At 38.0% G+C, this 20,893-nt stretch overlaps 1 protein-coding gene and 1 pseudogene across 3 annotated transcripts in view; both read left to right on the top strand.

Moving 5' to 3' along the window:
- GALK2 (galactokinase 2) overlaps positions 1–20,893 on the top strand; it is a 159,411-nt gene that overhangs the window by 46,178 nt on the left and 92,340 nt on the right. The gene's annotated exons all lie outside the window — the stretch shown is intronic.
- LOC136375907 (ATM interactor pseudogene) lies at positions 14,935–17,786 on the top strand (annotated as a pseudogene).

Below are 20,893 nucleotides of genomic sequence, written 5' to 3'. Positions count from 1 at the left end.
AGAGCACAGGTCTGCTAAACTGAGACACAGGATTTGTAAATGTTAGTCAAGAAATACTGACAGGATGATAACTCGGATAATATGGGATAGGTGAAAGGAACATCATGTGGAAATGTCTAGAGTAAGAGTGATCATGGCTTATTGGAGAATCTAAAATAGACTTAATTTGGCTGGGACACATAGTAATTTGCATGACAAGGTAGAAGACCAGATGCTTGTAAACCACCATGAGAATTTGGGCTTTATCCTGACAGCAGTGTGAAACTGTGCAAACTTCTAGGAAGAGGATAACATAATCATATGTTAGTAAGATGATCCTGGTTCTATTATAATGTCAAAATTTGAAGGTAACAGTATTAGCAGTAGAAAGATGATTTGTTTTAGGAAAGGAGCAGTGAAAATGGAGAGAATTGAATGACAAATCTCAGGTCCATATAAGAACCAATAGGACTTGATTATTGATTGAGTGTGAGGACAGGGGACAGGAATTAAACCCAGGTCTCTGGCTTGGTGTGAGTCATTGGAATAAATAATAGAGATGAAAAAAATAGATGTTGAGGGAAGCAGAAAAGTTGAGTATGAGAAATCTGTGGACATACTGGTGAAATTATTTAATATTTAGTTACAAACAGTATCTCTGAAGGGAGACCTGGGGCTTGAGATGATCTGTTTGAGAGTCATGAGTCTGTAACTAAATTTTGAAGCCATAGGAGTGGAGAATATCCAGTGGAGGAGTGTAAGCAGAGAGGTGAAAGTGAGTATGGCAGAGTTCTGAGTGGTATAAACATCTGAGGGCTGGGCAGATGAAGAGATGCCCACTGAAGAGACCGGGAGCATCAGATGGGGAGGAGGAGAACCAGAAAGGCGAGGCAACAGCAAAGATAAGGAAGATAGCGTTGTCTGAAAGGAGTGGCAGTGGAGTCAAAGGCTGGCGAGAGGTTAAGACAAGGACTAAGAAGTACCCATCAGATTTAGCATGAAAAAAAATAAAATAAAACCAGAAAAAGCAGTTTAAAATAGGAATGGGTTGAAGGGTCTAGGAGAGGTAAAATAAAGTAGGAAAGTTTAGTGGATACAATCTAGCTATGACTGGAAAAATGAGATACTCTGTTGTCTGTGGTGGGGTGAGGTCAGGCATTAATTTCTTTTTTAATGGGAAGATTGGTGAAACTTTTTGTTTTAAAATTTTTCTGGCCCTTTGATGGTGTGAATATCTAAAGGAAAAGAACATAAAGAAAAATTTAACCTTTGGAAAATTTCTGGTTGTCCTGTGCTTTCAAATTAAAAAATAGCACATGATTTGGCATAAAAAACAGACACAGAGATCAATGGGATGGAATAGAAAGCCCAGAAATAAACCTGCACATATATGATCAATTAGTTTATGACAAAAAAGCCAAACACATACAATGGGGAAAGGAGAGTCTCTTTAGTAAGTGGTGTTGGGAAACCTGGACAGCCGTACGGAGAAGAGTAGAGCTGGACCACTATCTTACACCTCCGTAAAAATGAACTCAAAATGGATTAGCCACTTAAATGTAAGACCTGAAATCATAAAACTCCCAGAAGAAAACATAGGTGCTAAGTTCCTTCACATGGTTTTGGTGATGATTATTTTGGATTTGACATCAAAAGTAACAGCAACAAAAACAAAAATAAACAAGTGAGACTATATTAAACTGTAAAGCTTCTGTATAGCAAAGGAGACCATCAACAACATGAAAAAGCAACCTACTAAATGAGAGAAAATCTTATATCTGATATGGGTTTAATATCCAAAATGTATAAAGAATTTATATAACTCAATAACAAAAACCCAAACAATCCAATTAAAAAATGAGCAGAGGGCTTGAATAGACATTTTTTCAAAGAAGACATACAAATGGTCAGCAGGCACACAGGAAAAAATGCTCAATATCCCTAATAATTAGGGAAGTGCAAATCCAAACCACAATGAGGTATCACCGCACACCTGTTAAAATTGCTATTATCAGGAAGACGAAATAACAAGTGTTGGCAAGGCTGTGGTTCAGAAAAGGAAACCCTTGAGCACTGGTGGTGGGAATGTAAATTGGTGCAGTTTCTATGGAAAACACTGTGGAGATTCCTCAAAGAATTAAAAATAGAACTATCATAATCCATCAATTCTAATTTGGGGTATTACCTGAAGAAGATGAAGACATTAATTTAAGAAGATCTATGCACGCCTATGTTTATTGCAGCATTATTTACAACAGCCAAGATATGGAAATAACCTGTGCCCATCAGTGGATGAATGGGTAGAGAAGATGTGGCATATATATGTTGGAATGTTATTCAGCCATAAAAAAGAATGAAATCTTGCCATATACAACAACATGGGTGGATTTGAGGGCACTATGCTAATTAAAGTAAGTCAGAGAGAGAAAACAAGTACCATATGATCTCACTTATATGTGAAATCTTAAAACAACAAACAAAACAGGACAAAATACCAAGCTCAAAAATACAGTGAACAGGTTGGTGGTTGCCAGAGGTGGAATGAGGGGGTGAGTGAAATGAGTAAAGGTGGTCAAAAAGTACAACATTCCATTTATTATTTATTCATTTATTTTGTATTCTTCTGAAGTTAGAAGCTGGGAGGCAGTCAGACTCCCTGCATATGCCTGACCGGGATCTACCTGGCTTGCCCACCAGGGGGCGATGCTCTGCCCATCTGAGGCGTTGCTCTGTTGTGGCTAGAGCCATTCTAGTGCCTGAGGAGGAGGCCATGGAGTCATCCTCAGTGCCTGGGCCAACCTTGCTCCAGTGGAGCCTTGCCTGTGGGAGGGGAAGAGAGAGACAGAGAGGATGGAGAGGGGGAAAGGTGGAGAAGCAGATGGGCGCTTGTCTTGTGTGCCCTGACTGGGAATTGAACCTGGGACTTCCACACGCTGGGCCAGTGCTTTACCGCTGAGCCAACTGGCCAGGGCCAACATTCTATTTATAAAATAAATGTCATGCGATGTAATGTACAGCATGGCATCTATAGTTAATAACACTGTATTGCTTATTTGAAAGTTGCTAAGAGAGTAAATCTTAAAAGTTCTCATAAGAAAATAAATGTTGTAACTATGGTTTTAGATGTTAACTAGATTTATTGTTGTGATCATTTCACAATATATACAAATATCAAGTCATTATGGTATATACCTGAAAATAATATACTGTTGTGTGTCAACTATACCTCAAGTAAAGAAAATTGAATACAAAATATTATATCAGAACTACCTAACTTCATTGCCTAAAAGGACCAATATGTATATTTTAACTTCATCTGCTAAATTGTGTTGATGATGTTTTATTTTTCTAGGGCTAAACATAATTTTTGGAGAGTTTCTCTGCCATAGTGAGATAGAATATTGACTGGTCAGAAGGCCCTAATTTGTTTGGTCTTTAGTTAAGTGTTAACTGTATACTTTGCTTATAAAAATTATAGAACATAAGAATTCAAGGAGAGAACTTCAGAGGTAAGCTAGTTCGAAAAATTATTTTTTCATTGATGTATCAGTCAGTATCCTGTCAGGAAACAAATAGCACACAGTATACAACTGAAGAAAATTTAATAAAGAGAAACTTTATAGATTTGTGGGCAGGGTCAAGGGACACAGCTAGGAAGTGTTGGCTCTCTTGTGAAGCTAAAAGCCATTATACTTCTGGAGTTATAACTTATAGAGTAATAATATTACCAGAAATGCAGTGAGGCAGAGAAAGAGTGAGGTGGGTGGGAAGGGCAGTGAGTAAGGAGTTGTTTATAGACATCAGTCCCTGGGGTGCAGAGCTGTGTGAGAATGGAGGGACAGGAAGGCCAACAGAGAATAACCTACCAATCTGATAAAAAGAAAGTTCCACAAGATTGGTGACTAATGCTCTCCCAATTGATAACTTCCCAAGTATATGTACATTCAGTATGCCCTATAAAATTACAGACAATTACTGCAAAAATGGTAGTCTTCTTAACCTATCCCAGGTGGAACTTGTTAATTCATTCATAACTAAATGTTGTGTTTGAAACCAGTCTAACAAGATGTCTAAGTCACTCAGAAAGTCTGGAAGACAAATTATGAGTCAGAATGGAATTGATAGAAGAGTACTGTGTGGTTAAAGACCTATGAAATGGAAAAGGCTAGAGTTTTCTATTTTTTAAAAAAAATTTATTTAGAAAATTAAATTTAACAGGGTGATAATTGATCAATAAGAATACATCAGTTTTAGGTAAACACTTCTATAGCATTTGAACTGTTGATTATGTTGTATACCCATCACCCAAAGTTAATTTATTTTCTGTCACCTTATATTTGTCCTTCACACACACCCATCTTCCTCTCCCACATCCTCTTCCCCCACATCCTCTTCCCCCTGGTAATCACTTCACTTTTATCTATGTCCATGAGTATCAGTTTTATATCCCACCTATGTATGAAATCATATAGTTCTTAGCTTTTTCTGATTTACTTGTTTCACTCTGTATAATGTTCTCAAGTTCCAGTCATGTTGTCATAAATGTCACTATGTCATCATTTCTTATGGCTAAGTAGTATTCTATTGTATATATGTACCACATCTTCTTTATTCAATCCTCTATGGAGGGACACTTTGGTTGTTTCCATGTCTTGACCACTGTGAATAATGCTGTGATGTGTCTTTATGTACCAATGTTTTTGAGTTTTTGGGGTAGATACCCAGTAGAGGGATTTCTGGGTCATACGGTAGTTCTATTCCTAATTTTCTGAGGAACCACCATACTTTCTTCCATAATGGTTGTACTAATTTGCATTCCCACCAACAATGAATGAGGGTTCCTTTTTTTCCACAGCCTCTCCAACACTTGTTACTACCTGTCTTGTTGATAATAGCCAGTCTAACAGGTGTGAGGTAGTATCTCATTGTAGTTTGATTTGCATTTCTTGAATAGCTAGTGAAGGTGAGTAACTTTTGAGAGAAGTGTCTGTTCAGGTCCTCTCCCCATTTTTAAATTGAATTGTTTGCTTATCTGTTGCTGAACTTTGTGAGTTCTTCGCATATTTTGGATATGAACCCCTTATCAGAGCTATTGTTTGTAAATATTATCTCTCATTTAGTTGGCTGCCTATTTGTTTTGTTGTCAGTTTCTTTTGCTGTGCAGAAGCTTCTTAGTTTGATATAGTCCCATTCATTTATTTTTGCCTTTACTTCCCCTGCCTTTGGGATTAAATTCATAAATTGTTCTCTACGGCCAAGGTCCACAAGTTTAGTGCCTATGCTTTTAAGATGACAGAATAAAGACATATCTACCCTTTCTTTTTCCATCACTCATTCATTCATCCTTTCTTAAATGATTTCCCCAAACAATAGGGAAACAAGAAAAGAAGGCACAAGTTTCATCTCTGATAAATCAAGGAGACATAAATAGTGCAAAAACCACAAGATATGAAGATGGAAAGTGAGTGGAAGGATAGTGCATGACTTAGCACACTGGAGAAAAGTCTGGCAGGGCCAAGTGCTTGGGAAAAGTGGTGCAGATGGAAAGCAAGCTGGCTCTGGCTCACGGCTCTCTGGAAAGGCTTAGGAATTAGAGGCACTGAGTACCAGAAAAGGCAGAGTGACATGGCAGGTAGGAATTTATTTGGAAGTCTTTATGAGGATTAGTTAGACCGTCAGAGCCCACTCTTACCTAGCTGAGGAGACCATTTCTCTCCAACTTTGTAGGAGTCTCTGGAGAAATAACCAGAGATTGTCCAGATTTGGGAACTCTAAGCATTAAGAAAGGCAGGAGGAGAATAGAATTGAAAATTGGGGGATTAAAGGATATTCTGCATCTCAACAGTGAAATTCCCAACTTCCTTCCTCTGGTCAGCTCAGAGGACCCTGGCAGCCTTACCGCTCCACATCCTATCAGGAATATTGGAAAATCCTCGAAGGAAAAGGAACTGTCCTAGAGAAAAGACACTGACATTTGGTGACCTCCCGCAAAAATTCTCCTGCTACCCTATGTCCCTACTGGAAGCACATTTACAAGGTTTCTAATCAGCCTTTTAGTGACTATTAAATATGATAGAACATTAAAAGATAGGCTTTGGAAGAAAGCCTCCAACATGAAGCAAGCCAACAAACAGAATAAAAGGAACTCAGAGGAAACAGAGACAATGCTGAAAGCAGAAGAATGCTTCAGAGAAGCCATGATGTTCTCAGAGAGAAAAGAAAATGTTGAAAAAAGAATAGAATGCTATTTTACGACGAGGAACAAACCATATGAAAGAGCTCTTGGGTATTAAAAATATGATAGCTATAATAAATAGTTCTGTACAAGGATTGGAAGAACTCTTTGATAAAGTAGGAAATAAAAAGAGCCCAACAATAAGAGCGAGAAAGGTAGAAATATTTATAGATCAGTTTCAGAAATTGGATATCTAGCTAGTAAAGTGAAATAGAAAAAAACTGTCACTAGAAAATTATTTTAAAAAAAATATTAGCCAAAGTAAAAACATGAATTCTCAGATTGAAAGACGCTTACTAGAGGTTCAACATAATAAATGAATAAAATGTCCTCCAAATTATACCTGAATAAAAAATTTTTTAAGTAAAAAACAAAAAACGACCAAACCAATGTATACCATCTGGGAATTTTGAAACTTGAATGTTAATAGAAAACACACTAAAAGCTGATTGAGACAGCAAAAGAAAAGAAGGAAAAGAGATAACAATCAAAGGATCAGGAATGAAAATTAATTTATCACAAACAGCTTTGGAAGATAGAAGGCAATAGTAATATATACTTCAAAGTATAAATTTAGCTTATAATGAATGAATTGATCAAGTGTAAGGAATAAAATATTCTCAAACATGTGTAATCTAAAAGTCTACAGGATATAATCCATCAAAAAACTAGGAGTAAACCAAGAAAGAAGATGGCACGGAAACCAGGCAGGGGGGAATCCTAGGTAGGAGAAAGAAGCAGGTATTTTTTAACATTAGTGAAAGAAAATGCCAACATAACTCACACTCATGACACCCAGCAGTTAGGAAACTCTTACTACAGATTAGAACCAGAAGAAGGAGGGAAAAAATGAAGTTGATAAATCTTATCAGGAAAAGAAACCCCTGACATGTTTGACCATGTGGAAAAATGGGTTGAGAGTGACATCACAGAGTTGTTTTTAAGGTATGGGAAGGCCTAAGTTGGACATACAAATGAAATTAAGTCAATTAGAAACTTATTAATATAGGAAAAAGAACAAAATTATTTCAGAAAGGAAATGTTTGTTTTTTTTTTTCCACCGTTTGGCTTGTAAGTGAACAATAGTCTTAGTAATCAATTCCACTGACTATGCATTTGACAAAAAAATTTTGGAATAAATATATTGAGAAAGATTAGGGGGAAGGGAAAGTGGAGGTAAGAAAGCTAAAACTGTCCTTTACCATCATAGGATGGCAGTAGATAAACTTTTAATTAATTAATTAATTTTAGAGAGGAGGGGGGGAGATAGAGATAGAGAGATTGAGAGAGAGAGAGAGAAGTGGGAGGAGCAGGAAGCATCAACTCCCATATGTGCCTTGACCAGGCAAGCCAGGGTTTTGAACCGGCAACCTCAGTGTTTCCAGGTTGACGCTTTATTCACTGCGCCACCACAGGTCAGGCAGTAGATAAACTTTTAAATGGAATAACCGGGAGATAACATTTTACTGAGATTGGATCCTTTGAAGCAAGCACTAAGGTTGAAAGCGACTCTGGGCACATAGCCCCGGGGCTGGGGATGACCGGGTGAGAGCTGGGACTGCTTTTGGCACTCTAATCCTTTCAGCTCATTTGAGCTTTTAGATGATGTGCATCCATACCTTCTGTGAAAGTAAAAGTTAACTGGAAATTAAGTATAGAGGGAAGGAGATAGAGGGAAGGGGTTAATGGAATGAAAGGCGAGAGGGGGCAGTGGGTGACCCAGATCACTGCAGTTGTGGGAGCTGGAAGATGAAGAGGCAAGAAGGGGCTCCATGAGCCAAAGTCAGAGATTGAGAACAGATGAGCTGCTGGATGGTGGCCAGATCAGAAAGGCCGAGGGAGAAGCTTGTTGATGGGTTTTGGGTGAAAGAATCCAAGAAAATGCAGGCATCTCCCACTTTATGGCAGCAGCCCATTCCAAAAATCAGGGGTGCCGCACAAGCAGGGCCTAGGTCTTATTATTCTAAGTAGGAAAAGTTATAATGATTACTTCACTAATTTTCTACAATGTTACGAAAACACAGTAAAAATTCCTCTAAATAAGTAACACAGAAATACAATGAAAAATATTTAAAATAGCCTTCTTGAACATCAAACAATTATTATGGTTTTTAACAAGCAGTGACTTTACATAATAATACTCTGTGTGTCTTCTCTGTTAGCACCTGATGTCCCACTGTTTTGCACACTATTTTGCTAACAATATATTTTTTTTGTATTAAGGTTTTATATAATTATATTTTGTGTTAAGGTTTTGGGATTTAACTATGTATTTTTTTGTAGTACATAAACACCTTTGAAAAAAGTGTACTGTATTGAAAGATATAGTCTATGAAATTTGAGTATCAAAACCCAGGAGCTGTTCTGTCAGGAAAATATTAGCTGGTGGGATGGTCTGTAAGGTATACTGGACTTTGTCGGCTTAGGATTCAGGTTGCTCTAGGCTTGTGTCCAGCTTCTTTCTGTTCTTAGAGTTGTCTTAGAGGCCAAGGAAAAAGGACCAAGTACCTCTTGAGGATCTTAAGCTGGCTTGGGAGACAGTTTGCAACTCTAAAGGCAAAACTTGGATAGTAAGGTGTGTTAGATTAACTTCTGCCCACAAAAATCTTTCCTCTGCTTGGGTGGGTGGGGTAGGGTGGGTAACAAGTAGATTTTGAATTCATGAGATGGTGGACCGTGCAAGCAGTGGTCAGAGATCCATTAGGACCTTGGTTGATGAAGGTTGAAAGCCCAGCAGGGAGCAGTGGGGTAGGATGGTATTCTGCGTGTGGATATCTTTGACACTTTGTCAGAAATGTGACTCTGAGTAACCCAGAATATAGAGTGGGCATAAAACTCTCCCTTGAGGGTTGCAGTCCACTGAGGAAGCTGGGGAAGCTCAGAATTAGGTATAAAGAATCTTTTCATTATTCAGAAGCCTGCCATAATAGGAATAAGAATAACATTGGATTTGTGAGGAGTGTGTCCCAGAGAGACAGGCTTTTCAGCCACAGTATAAACTTCCTATCCTAAGTCTTGGAGGCAGTAATTCACTGACATTTATTGAACACCTATTATATATTGTACTAGACATTGTAGGAGGCAGCAGGGATATAACTGAATAAAATTGTTGAAGCTCCTGCTTTCATTGAACTTACGTGTTGGTGGTTATGGTGATGGTGGGAGATAATGAACAGCTATCCAAATAAATATATAGGCCATAGGAAGAGGAAGCTGCTATTTTAGACAGTGAGTTAGGAGAAATCACCTCTAAGGAGGAGACATTTGAATAGAGACCTGAGGGAGTGAGCAGAGAAGGGAGGCAGAAGACACAGCAACTGCGAACGCCCTAAGGGAGAAGTGTGTTTGTCACTGTTCATGAATTAGTGGAGGCCTGTGTGGGTCGGTGTGATGAGTAGGGGGAGAAGGCAGAGTGGTGGGAGATGAGTGGAAAGTAGTAGACAGAAGCCACGTGTGTAGAGTCTTACTTGGAAACATTCCAGCTGTAAGGGAAGGCCTTTGTAGGGCTGTGAGCTGAGGACGACAAGTTGTGATCTACACTGATTTGAGTTCTCTCAGCTGGGAGGACGACACTTGTACCCTGGCACAGACGGGAACAATTAAAAAAAGAGAGGAAAAGAAAAGGAATGGTCAGTACCATTATGGAACTTACGTACACATAGTGAAATACTAACAGAAGACTTATTAATTGAACATCTATCTCATGTGAGACATGAAGTATTTGATATACATATATATAAGGATAATAGTGTTTTAAGAATGCCTTTTTGGCCTGACCAGGCAGTGGCGCAGTGGATAGAATGTCAGCCCGGAAAGCTGTGGACCCAGGTTTGAAAACCAAGGTCACTGGCTTGAGTGTGAGATCATAGACATGACCCATGGTTGCTGGCTTGAGCAGGGGTCACTGGCTTGCTGCCGACCCCTCCCCCTGCGGTCAAGGCACATATGAGAAAGTAATCAATGAACAACTAAGGTGCCACAACTATGAATTGATGCTTCTCATCTCTCTCCCTTCTTGTCTGTCTGCCCCCCCCCCCCACTCTTTCTTGTGAAAAATAAAACAAAACAAAACAAAACGGCTTTTTGGCCCGGGCCAGATAGCTTGGTTGGTTAGTGTCTTCCGGATACACAGAGGTTGCCGGTTTGATCCCCGATCATGGCACATACAGGATCAGCTCAATGTTTCTATCACTCTCTGTCTGTCTGTCTCTCTCCTTTCCTCTCTCTCTAAAATCAATGCATAAGAATTTTTAAAAAAAGAATGGCTTTTTGGTGAAGTTAAACGGAATATTTTAAATAAATGGTGGATTCTAAAAGGAAAGGCTGTGTCTTGAAACAAAGAACTGGGAGAGGCCCAAGGGCATTCAGGCAGAGTGAACCCGTAAGTGTCTTATAACAGTTCTCTGAGCCAGACTTGTAAATATGTGTCAGCCGGGGCCTAGAAGTTCTTTCTTATGCGGCCTCATGATATTCATTTTAAACCTTATTTGACTACAGGGGTGTTCCCTAGTTGCTTAAGTCCCTGAACAGATTTAGTTCATTTCATTTCAGGGGCAAATTAGTTGTATAGACACGGATTGATACTCTTTTCGGAGGAGTGTTTTTTAAGTCTGAAATTCATACTGTGCAAGGGACCTTTAAGGTTCAGAAGCAGAGTAAGCGGAATGTTCAAAGTTTTGTGCCAGATATGGCTAAGTTTTGATTTTCCTGAGTTTGTAAGGGCTGTTTCCTTGAGAAAGTTTAAGGCTATATTTTTCTTTGCATATAGCTACATTTAAGTTAAATATTTCTTGGCCTTCACAATGAGACCTTGCACTTAAAAAGTAGAGACATGGTCTACATTATAAAATGAAAAGAATCTCACAATTATACAAAAGGTTAAACTATGATCTGAAGATTTTAATAGTTTGCTACACGGTATAAGAAATATCAGAAAACAATTTGCACTGTCACTAATTATTATGTTTAGAAGTCCATACAAGGACATTGTTTCAGTTTGCTTAGAATAACAAAAACCTCATCCCTGTAATGGTTAAGGAAAATGGTAGTTTAAAGCATTCCAGCCAGATGTTGGCAGCTAATGAACTGCAGCAGCATACCCTCTAAGACGATGGTAAATCCAGAATATAGTCTTTGAAAAGAATCTCTTAATTGTTGATCATGGACTGAAGCCATGTGCTCACTGGTACAAAACCCAGGGTGGGCTGTGTTTAAAATGTTTGAAAATTTAAGTTAATATTGTTAATAAAAAAATCATTCACATGGTTTTATCCATAAAAAAACAAAGTTTCTTTGAGTTACAGGAGATGACGTTTGTATCTCTGGTTACATTCTTTTTTAGGACTAGGAGTGGAGACTGAATCATTTATTTAACGATTTTGAGTAATTTGGGTTCACTTGGATGATGTGACTAAGCTATTTGATTGCAGATTAGAAGCTTTACTTTGCAGAGATTGTTTAGGTCACCTCTGTTTTTTTCCATTTCCTTTCCTAGGCTAAATACATGTTTGCCTTTAGCATAAACTAAGGCAAACAAGACTAATTAAGGAGCAGCAGATTGGAGGAATATGGGTCACTATTTCCAGGTGGTTATTGCCGCAAATTCATGGAGGATTGTGTTTTGAACTTTTCCTGCGATCTCAGATCCTTATCATTTTTAGGTCACCGTGTTTTCAGGCCTCCAGACTTTGATTTGCACCCAGCAATATGTTAAATATTATCCAGTATAATCGGACAATGCAGGTGATAATAAGTACACTGTATATGTGCATAGCCCTTACTACTACATGTATGGTGTGTAGTGAAAATAACTAAAAGATGGCTACAAGGCTAAATAATCCCCTTACCTAATTCAGAGGGGTTTGCTGTCTGTTTTCATGCATTTATATTTCATAGAGGTGATGGTAACCATCTTGAGGAAGTTATCCAGACTAATAAGTTGATAGAGTAATCAGGACAATGAAAGGCTCTAGACCTTGTTCCAGTTTGTGACAATTTACTCTCTAACTTGTATAAAATTCCTAGGTCTCAATTTCTGTTTTTAAAGTGAGGGTAAGAGTAGCAAGCTGTTTCTTTAAATTCACAGGGGCAAATCAATTACATTTGCCGAGTATTTCTAGTTTTCTGACCTTCCTGATAGGAGATTTTGGAAAGGTTTAGGGAAAAAATTTAACAAGAAAATAGGTAAAGATGGGAAAATAAATTAGTAGTCAGGGAAGTTTTTGTAATAGTATGAAGTTTTTAAAGTAAGGAGACAAACTGTATGTATCACGTAGAGAAGAAAGTGGCTCAAAAAGAAAAGGTTAACTCGTGGAGAATGTTTAAGGCATTGATTGCAGTCTCGGAGACACAAAGATTTGGAGCTTACTACTGGAAAACATAACTTTAAAGTTGTGTTAGAATTTATGTGAGAGCAAAAGATGCCTTTTTTTTCATTACTGTAGTGCTTCAATGTTATATACATATTATCTCCAACCTCATGGTAGCTTTATAAAGCAAATTTTATTATTATTTCAGTTTTGTGAAGAAAAATAGTGAGTTTCAGAGAATTTATGTGAAGTGACTAAAGACAAAGCACTTGTGAATGGAGTTGTCTGGATTCCAGCTCAGTAGATGTGACTCAGAATAGGTGCTTTTCCTTAGCCATAGGACCACCTGTGGTGGAGCGTTACCAGTATTGTGGGCATAAGGAACTCTCTCCAGATGAGACCAGCCTTAACATTCTGTGATCTTTCTAATGTCCGGAAATAGGTGGAAGTGAATTCTAATTTTTCATGTATATGCTTAATAATATGAATTGAATGTTTTTTATAGGTGGACCAATTTTATACCCAGTGCCAGGAGAACAATTTTATTTTTCAAATCCTGCTACATCCTAAGCAAAAGGTTGGATGCTTAGGATACAGAAAACCCTATTTATAGTCCTTGGGTTTAATGAATTTATAATTTAGTTGAGGAGATTGGCTTATCACAAAAATAGAAATGTCACAAAAGTAGCATCTACAAATTCTTTTAAAGAATATGAACAGAGAGAACATTTCCTGACTTCTTTTAAAAGGACAGTATAACTTTGATACCAAAGCAAATGTGATACCTTGATACCAAATCTGACCCAAGGACATTATAAGGTCATTCTTTCTTATGAACCTAGATGCAAAAAATGTTAAACTATTAGTAGCAAATTTAAACCAATAATATAATAGGATAATATATCATAGCCTAATTGGGTTTATTTCAAGAATTAAAGGTTGGTTTTATCAATTAAAATTAATGTAGTTTACTATATTAACAGAATAAAACATATGGCATCTTGGTAGATAAAAAAAAGACTTTTGATAAAATTTAACATTCCTCATGATAAAAAAAAATCCTCTTAGTAAATTAGAAGTAGAATTCAGTATAATAGCTACCTTTGGGATTAGGGAAGGGAAATGATTAGGAGTGGGCATAAAGGGACTTTATAGGCTACTAGCAGTACTTATATATTTCTTGACCTTGATGGCAGTTACATAGGTGTTCTTTTTGTGACAAATTATTGAGCTTTATTTTATGCTTAATACACTATTACTATGTGTCTTATACATTAATAAAATAAAAGAAAGTAAGACTTCCTTCAATCCCTGGACCAACCATTAAAGAATTTTTATACATCTTCCAAGGATTACTCTATTTCCCTTTTTTTGTGGTCAACATCTATATACCCACATACACATATATTTATTTTTCCCCCTATGCTTTGCTTTTTCAATTGAAAGTATAGGAAATCATTCTATATTAGCCTATATATAATTAATGGCTTCCTTGTTTAATGTTATATGGTCCTACTGTAATACCTTTGGCCCTATAATTATATATTTCAGTTTTTTCCAGGGTTATGTATGGCATCGATTTTAATACTATACTTAATAATAGTTCTTTATAAGGATATGCTAGATTTCTATGGTGGAAATTTAGGTTGTTTCTTATTTTGTATTATTCTGTATTATTATAAAAAAGGCTCTCATGAATGAATATTCATGCATACATTTTTTTTTTCACACTTTATCAGTTATTTTTTTAGCCTAAATCCCAGGACATAGAATTATTGGGTTAAAACTATTCTCGTTTACATTTTAGATTAAAATAATTTTTTTAAGAATTAAAAATAAACTTTATTTCTTAGAGTAGTCTTAGGTTCACAGAAGAAATAAGCAGAAGACACAAAGATTTCCCACATATCCCTGCTTCCACACATACATTACCCCTCCCCCATTGTCAACATTCTCCACCAGAGGGTACATTAGTTACAACTGATGAACCTACAATGACCCATTATTATCACCCTTTACGTTAGGATTTTCTTGTAGTGTTGTACAATCTGTAGGCTTGGACATTTATAATGACATGTATCCACCATTATGGTATCATACGAGTAGCTTCACTGCCCTAAAACTCCACTGTGTCTGTTCTTTCCTTTCTCCTCCCTAACCCCTGGCAACCACTGACCTTTTTACCTCCTCCATAGTTTTGCCTTTTCCAGAATGCCACATAGTGGGAACAATACAGCATATAGCCTTTTCAGATTGACTTCTTTCACTTAGTAATACGCATTTATTTTCTCCATGTCTCTTTGCAGCTTGATATCTTTCTTTTTAGTGCTGAATAGTGTTTCATTGTCTGGATGTAAGACAGTTTATTTATCCACCCTACTGAAGGATAACTCTGTCCTTCCGAGTTTTGCCATGGTGGCTTCTGAGGTGGCAGTGGCGGACCCAGCTCTGGCCACCAGTGCCTTGGCCAACTCGGCAGCTGTCAGGGGATCCGTGGAGAGGGCTGAGGGCTGCTGGCCTCAATCCTTGTGGCGTAGCAGCATCTCACAGTCTGGTGCTGCCCCTTGATTTGCTGATCCAGCTGCAGGTGAGCGAGCTGTTCAGGGCATGTGGACAACACCCTGTGCACTGTGTGGGGCTGCTGCAAGATCCTGCCCAATAGCCCGGTGCTCAACGTGCACATGGTTAAGAGCCACTGCCTGCAGGAAGGCACAGTACATCAAACAATAAGAAAAGAATCGAAAACTGTACCGAAATTCTATTGTTGTCTAATTGAAGGATGCCCTAGAGGCTCTGACAGACAATTTTCTCTCCTAAAACAAAACCTTGTGAAAATGCACACTGAAAAGAAGCATAAATTTAGTAAGTGCAGTAATTCACACGGCCCTGAATGAGACTTGAAAACACTCACAGAAGATTGTGGCAAGACCCTGGACTGCACATGTGGTTGTTTCTATGCCAGTAGAATTGCATTATAGCCCCACATCTACTGAACGGGACTGAGATCTCTGTGGAACACAGAGATGAACCTGGTAAGGAAAGGAAATGGAAAGCTGCTCGCACAACCAGAAGTTGTCCAGTAAGACCATCGATCATTGAGCAGCCAGCCAAGCCTGACACCAGACACTCAAGAATCAGAAACTTCAGAAATAAAGGTAGTTGCTTCTTTTGAAGACTTTTGTGGCTCTAATGCCAGAAAGCAGACTGTTAGAACAGCTCCAAGATATCCTCAGAAAGTGCTTTTACCAAAGCCCAGAGTGGCTTTAGTTAATGCAGTTTTCTCCTGTGCCTGTGTTTACAGCTGACTTCACAGCCCAGCCTGTGCTGTTAGGTGTCGCTCTTCAGGGCTTTGCCCGGGGTGCACTTACTGCCCTTGTCAACAGGAGCCCTGATCCTTAGCCTTGATTCAGGGGCCTGCTCTCTTAAGGAGAGCCTCCCTCTTTCAAAAATCGTAAATCCTGTTGCAGTTGAACCAATTAGTACAGGTGTTCAAGTGAACATGGGTAGAAGTCCATCTAATTCTTTACTAGGGAACATGTGTCTAAAGATAGCATTTCTTCGATGTACAGGCAGATCTGCCTTATGCTACATGACACTTTATACCTTCTGCACAGTGGGTGAGCCCTGATTTTTTTGTGTCGTCTTGTTCTCAAACTATTTTGACATTTGGTTCTCAAGTGTTCCTTCTCATTAGTGTTCATACTCAGACGTTTCTGCCCAGTTCTAAGGTAACTTCATCTGTAGCTGCTCAGACTGATGCATTTTTAGATGTCTGTTTCCAGTCAGATGGGATCTCCACAGACACTCAAACCAGTGGAATGCAAAGACCAACAGATGACTGAGTACAGATAGACCAAGCTGTAATGTGTGAAAATATTTTTGAGAGTGTCCATTCAGCATATGGTGTTTCTATAGACACTATCATAAAGAGCCGCTTAGTAGGAGACACTGTAACTTATGGTTTGTTACTCAGAACAACCCTAAGACTTTAAGTGGCGATATTGAGAAATCAGTACCAATTATAACTTCAGTGCACAAAACAGTGTACTTGACAGAGAAGCAGACCCAAACTCTAGATTTATTAAGTGATTTAGAAAACATCTTGTCAAGTAATCTCCCTAGTCAGACACTGGACAGTTGTAGTCTTCTGTCTGATATGAATACTGGACCTGACACCCAGCTCCCATCTGGCCCAACCCAGAATTCTGCAATTGATTTTGATATTGAAGAATTCTTTTTGTCCTCAAATATCCAGACTGAAAATGAAGAGACTGAGTTTAGCACCATGAACACTGATCCAGTCTTAGAATCACTAGACTTTGAGACCCAAACTGACTTCTTACTTGCAGACACCTCTGCCCTGCCTACAGTTGTAGGGGGAATTCTAATTTCTTAGGCTTTCAAATGTTTGACACACATAAACAGACAGCCTTAAACTTCTTTCTAGACAGTAGCTCCCATCTACCTTTGTGAAGTAGTCTGAAACCCTCCAGCTTTTCCATGAGTACTGATTCATCTGACACAGAGACCTAAACTGAAGGACCCACTGCTGCTAAAAACATATTAACTCTAGGCCCTGGCTGGTTGGCTCAGCGGTAGAGCGTCGGCCTGGCGTGCGGGGGACCCGGGTTTGATTCCCGGCCAGGGCACATAGGAGAAGCGCCCATTTGCTTCTCCACCCCCACCCTCCCTTCCTCTCTGTCTCTCTCTTCCCCTCCCGCAGCCAAGGCTCCATTGGAGCAAAGATGGCCCGGGCGCTGGGGATGGCTCCTTGGCCTCTACCCCAGGCGCTAGAGTGGCTCTGGTCGTGGCAGAGCAACGCCCCGGAGGGGCAGAGCATTGCCCCCTGGTGGGCAGAGCATCGCCCCTGGTGGGCGTGCTGGGTGGATCCCGGTCGGGCGCATGCGGGAGTCTGTCTGACTGTCTCTCCCCGTTTCCAGCTTCAGAAAACAAAACAAAACAACAACAACAAAAAACCAAAACCAAAAACAAAAAACGTATTAACTCTAGAGAGCAAAGTTAAGTTGAATAGCATAGAAACACAGAACTTGCATTCTGGTTTTGAAACTCAGGGGCACTTGTTCTTCACCAGCAATGCAACTCAGACAGCAATGGATGACTTTCTTCTTGCCGATTTGGCCTGGAACACGATGGAATTTTAGTTAAGCTCTGTATAAACCCAAACGTGTAGAACCACAGAGTCTCCAACTTCTAAAAGTGGAGTCCACATGTGGGATGGCATTACAATTTTCTTCTGGAGTTAGAAAAAGAAGAATGGAGACAACAGCATTAACTCTGTTGAATGTAGTTGATATGCAGTTGCTTCAATTCTTTGTGGTTCTTTGACTTTCGTACTTGTAATTGTGAAATTTGTGTATAAATGTGTGTAATAAAAAGAGTAATGTATTGATCTAAAAAGAAATTCATGTGCAGGTTTTTGTGTGGACATAGTTTTCATCTCCTTTGGGTACATTCCAAGGAGTGTGATAGCTAGACTATGTCATAAGAGTATGTTTAATTTTTAAAGAAACTGCCAAACTGTCTTCCAAAGTAGCTGTACCATTTCACATTCTTATCAGCAACCAAGGAGAATTCCTGTTGCTTTGCATCCTCACCAGCATTTAGAGTTCTGGACGACTTTGGCCATTTTAATAGGTGTGTACTGGTATCTTGTTTGAATTTGTATTTCCCCAAAAATACACGATCTGGACCATCTTTTCGTATGCTTATTTGCCATCTGTATCTCTTCTTTGGTGAGTTGTCTGCCAAGGCCTCCTGCCTGTGTTTTAATCAGGTTCTTTGTTTTTGTATTGCTGAGTTTTAAGTGTTCTTTGTATATTTGGATAATTGTCCTTTTATCAGATATATCTTTTGCAAATATTTCTCCCAGCCTGTGGCTTTTTTTTTTTTTTGTTCTCTTGACATTGTCTTTTGCAGAGCAGAAATATTTAATTGTAATTAAGTTGAGTTTTGGTGTAATATCTAAAAAGTTATCCCCAGGTCCTAGGCCATCTAAGTTTACTCATGTCATCTTCTAGGAGTTTTATAGTTTTACATTTTACATTTATGTCTGTGATCCATTTTGAGTAAATCTTTGCAAAGGTGTAAGGTTTGGATCCTTTTTTTTTTGTATATGAATGTCTAGTTATTCTAGCACCACTTGTTGAAAAAACCACCATCTTTGCTCCATTATATTGTTTTTGCTCCTTTGTCAAAGATCGGTTGACTATATATATATATATATATGTGTGTGTCTGTTTCTGGGCTTCCTATTCTGTTCCATTTATCAAATTGTCTGTTCTTTTCCCGATACCACACTGTCTTTGATTACTGTAGCTTTTTAACAGGTCTTAAAGTTGGATATCGCCAGTCCTTCAACTTACTCTTCTTTAATAATATTTTGGCTATTCTAGGCCTTTTGCCTCTCCACATAAACTTTAGAATCTGCCAATAACTATCAAATAACTTGCTGGGATTTTGATTGGGATTGCATTGAATCTATAGGTCAAGTTGGGAAGAGGTAGTAACATCTTGACAATATTGACTCTTGCTATTGATGAACATGCAACAACTCTCCATTTATTTAGTTCTTTTATTTCATTCATCAGAATTTTGTAGTTTTTATGGCATAGATCTTGTACAAATTTTATTAGGTTTATACCTAAGTATTTTATTTTGGGGGTTGCTAATATAAATGATATTGTATTTTAAATTTCAAATTCTACTTCTTCATTGCTGGCTTATAGAAAAGTGATTGTGAATGACTTTTGTATATTAATCTTTTATGCTATAACCTTGTTATAATTGCTTGTTAATTCTAGGAATTTTTTTGATTTCTTTTTTTTTTATATTTTGAGCTTATGCTTGAACTTTATTTCTTTATTTTTTATAAATAAATTTTTATTTTAATGGGGTGACATCAATAAATCAGGGTACATATATTCAAAGAAAACATGTCCAGGTTATCTTGTCATTCAATTCTGTTGCATACCCATCATCCAAAGTCAGATTGTCCTCCGTCACCTTCTATCTAGTTTTTTTTGTGCCCCTCCCCTACCCCTCCCCCTCTCCCTCCTTCCCTCCCCCCGCCCCCCGTAACCACCACACTCTTGTCCATGTCTCTTAGTTTTTGATTTTTTTGAATTTTCTACATAAATGATCATGTCATCTGTGAACAAAGACAGTTCTATTTTTTTCCATCCCAATATGTATATTTTTCGTTTCTTTTTCTTGTCTTATTGTACTAACTAAGACTTCTAGTGTGATGTGAAAAGCAGTAGTGAGCCCTGGCCATACGGCTTGGTTGGTTAGAGCCTCATCCCGAAGCACAGAGGTTGCTAGTGTGGTCCCGGTCAGGGCACATGCAGCAACAGCTCCATGTTCCTGTCTCTCTCTCTCTCTCTCCCCCTTTGTCTTTCACTAAAATCAGTAAGTAAAAGTTAAAATTAAAGAAAAAGAAAAGCAGTAGTGAGAGGTGACATCCTCACTTTGTTTCTGATTCGTAACTTTTGAAAATCATTGTCAGATTGTTATCTAGGAAGACTTTACCAACAAATATGGAATAACATTGCATGAGACTCCATTTCCCCACAGCCTTACTGAACCTCTATCAATTTTTAAAATCTTTTCCAGTCTGATGGATGTTGTCAAGGGCTTATCTTTGATTATTAGATAGTTTAAAAATCTTTTCCATGTCTTTTATCAGTCACTTGTATTTTTTGGACTTCATTGTATATCTAATCAGCTCATTTTCTGCTGGATTATTTATTTATCATTTTATTACTCAATAGCTATTAAGCATTAATATATATATAATATGTTGCAAATATCCACCCCTTTTAAACCAATATTTTGTTTGACTTATTTTAAACTAATATTCCTGAAGCAAAAGTAACTTTAGTCATATTTAAACAAACATAGGATGGGATCATTAATTGTATGTACTTTAAATTTTATCCTCCTTGAATTGAAAATATTCTACACCCTTTCATTCACTTTGAAGTAAAGTACTTCACACTAAATAGCCTGAAAGATTCAGGGATATTTTTTTTTAAAAGAATTTCTCAGGAATAAGCCACTTGCTTCATTAAATAGACCTGGGGCTTTCTGGTCTACCAAACGTTTGACCTTATATTTTTAGACACTCAGAGGAACTAAAATTGCGGCTGACATGTATTATAAGCAGAAACATTTGCTAATAGTTTTGTGCAGTAAGATATATACTTTTTAATAATAATAACCTAGCATCTGTTTAGCACTAGGAGAAATTTAAAAAATTTATAATGAACCATTTACCAGGCCACTTAACTCTGTAAAGGAAATTCTGATTGCCAGTTCCTTAGAGCAGAGTCTTGCCTCTGAGAGGCTTCTT

The sequence above is a fragment of the Saccopteryx leptura genome, chromosome 6 (assembly GCF_036850995.1).
Source record: "Saccopteryx leptura isolate mSacLep1 chromosome 6, mSacLep1_pri_phased_curated, whole genome shotgun sequence".
In the NCBI taxonomy this organism is placed as follows: domain Eukaryota; kingdom Metazoa; phylum Chordata; class Mammalia; order Chiroptera; family Emballonuridae; genus Saccopteryx; species Saccopteryx leptura.
Note: the sequence above shows the minus strand (reverse complement) of the source record. Positions and strands in the feature narration are given on the sequence as shown.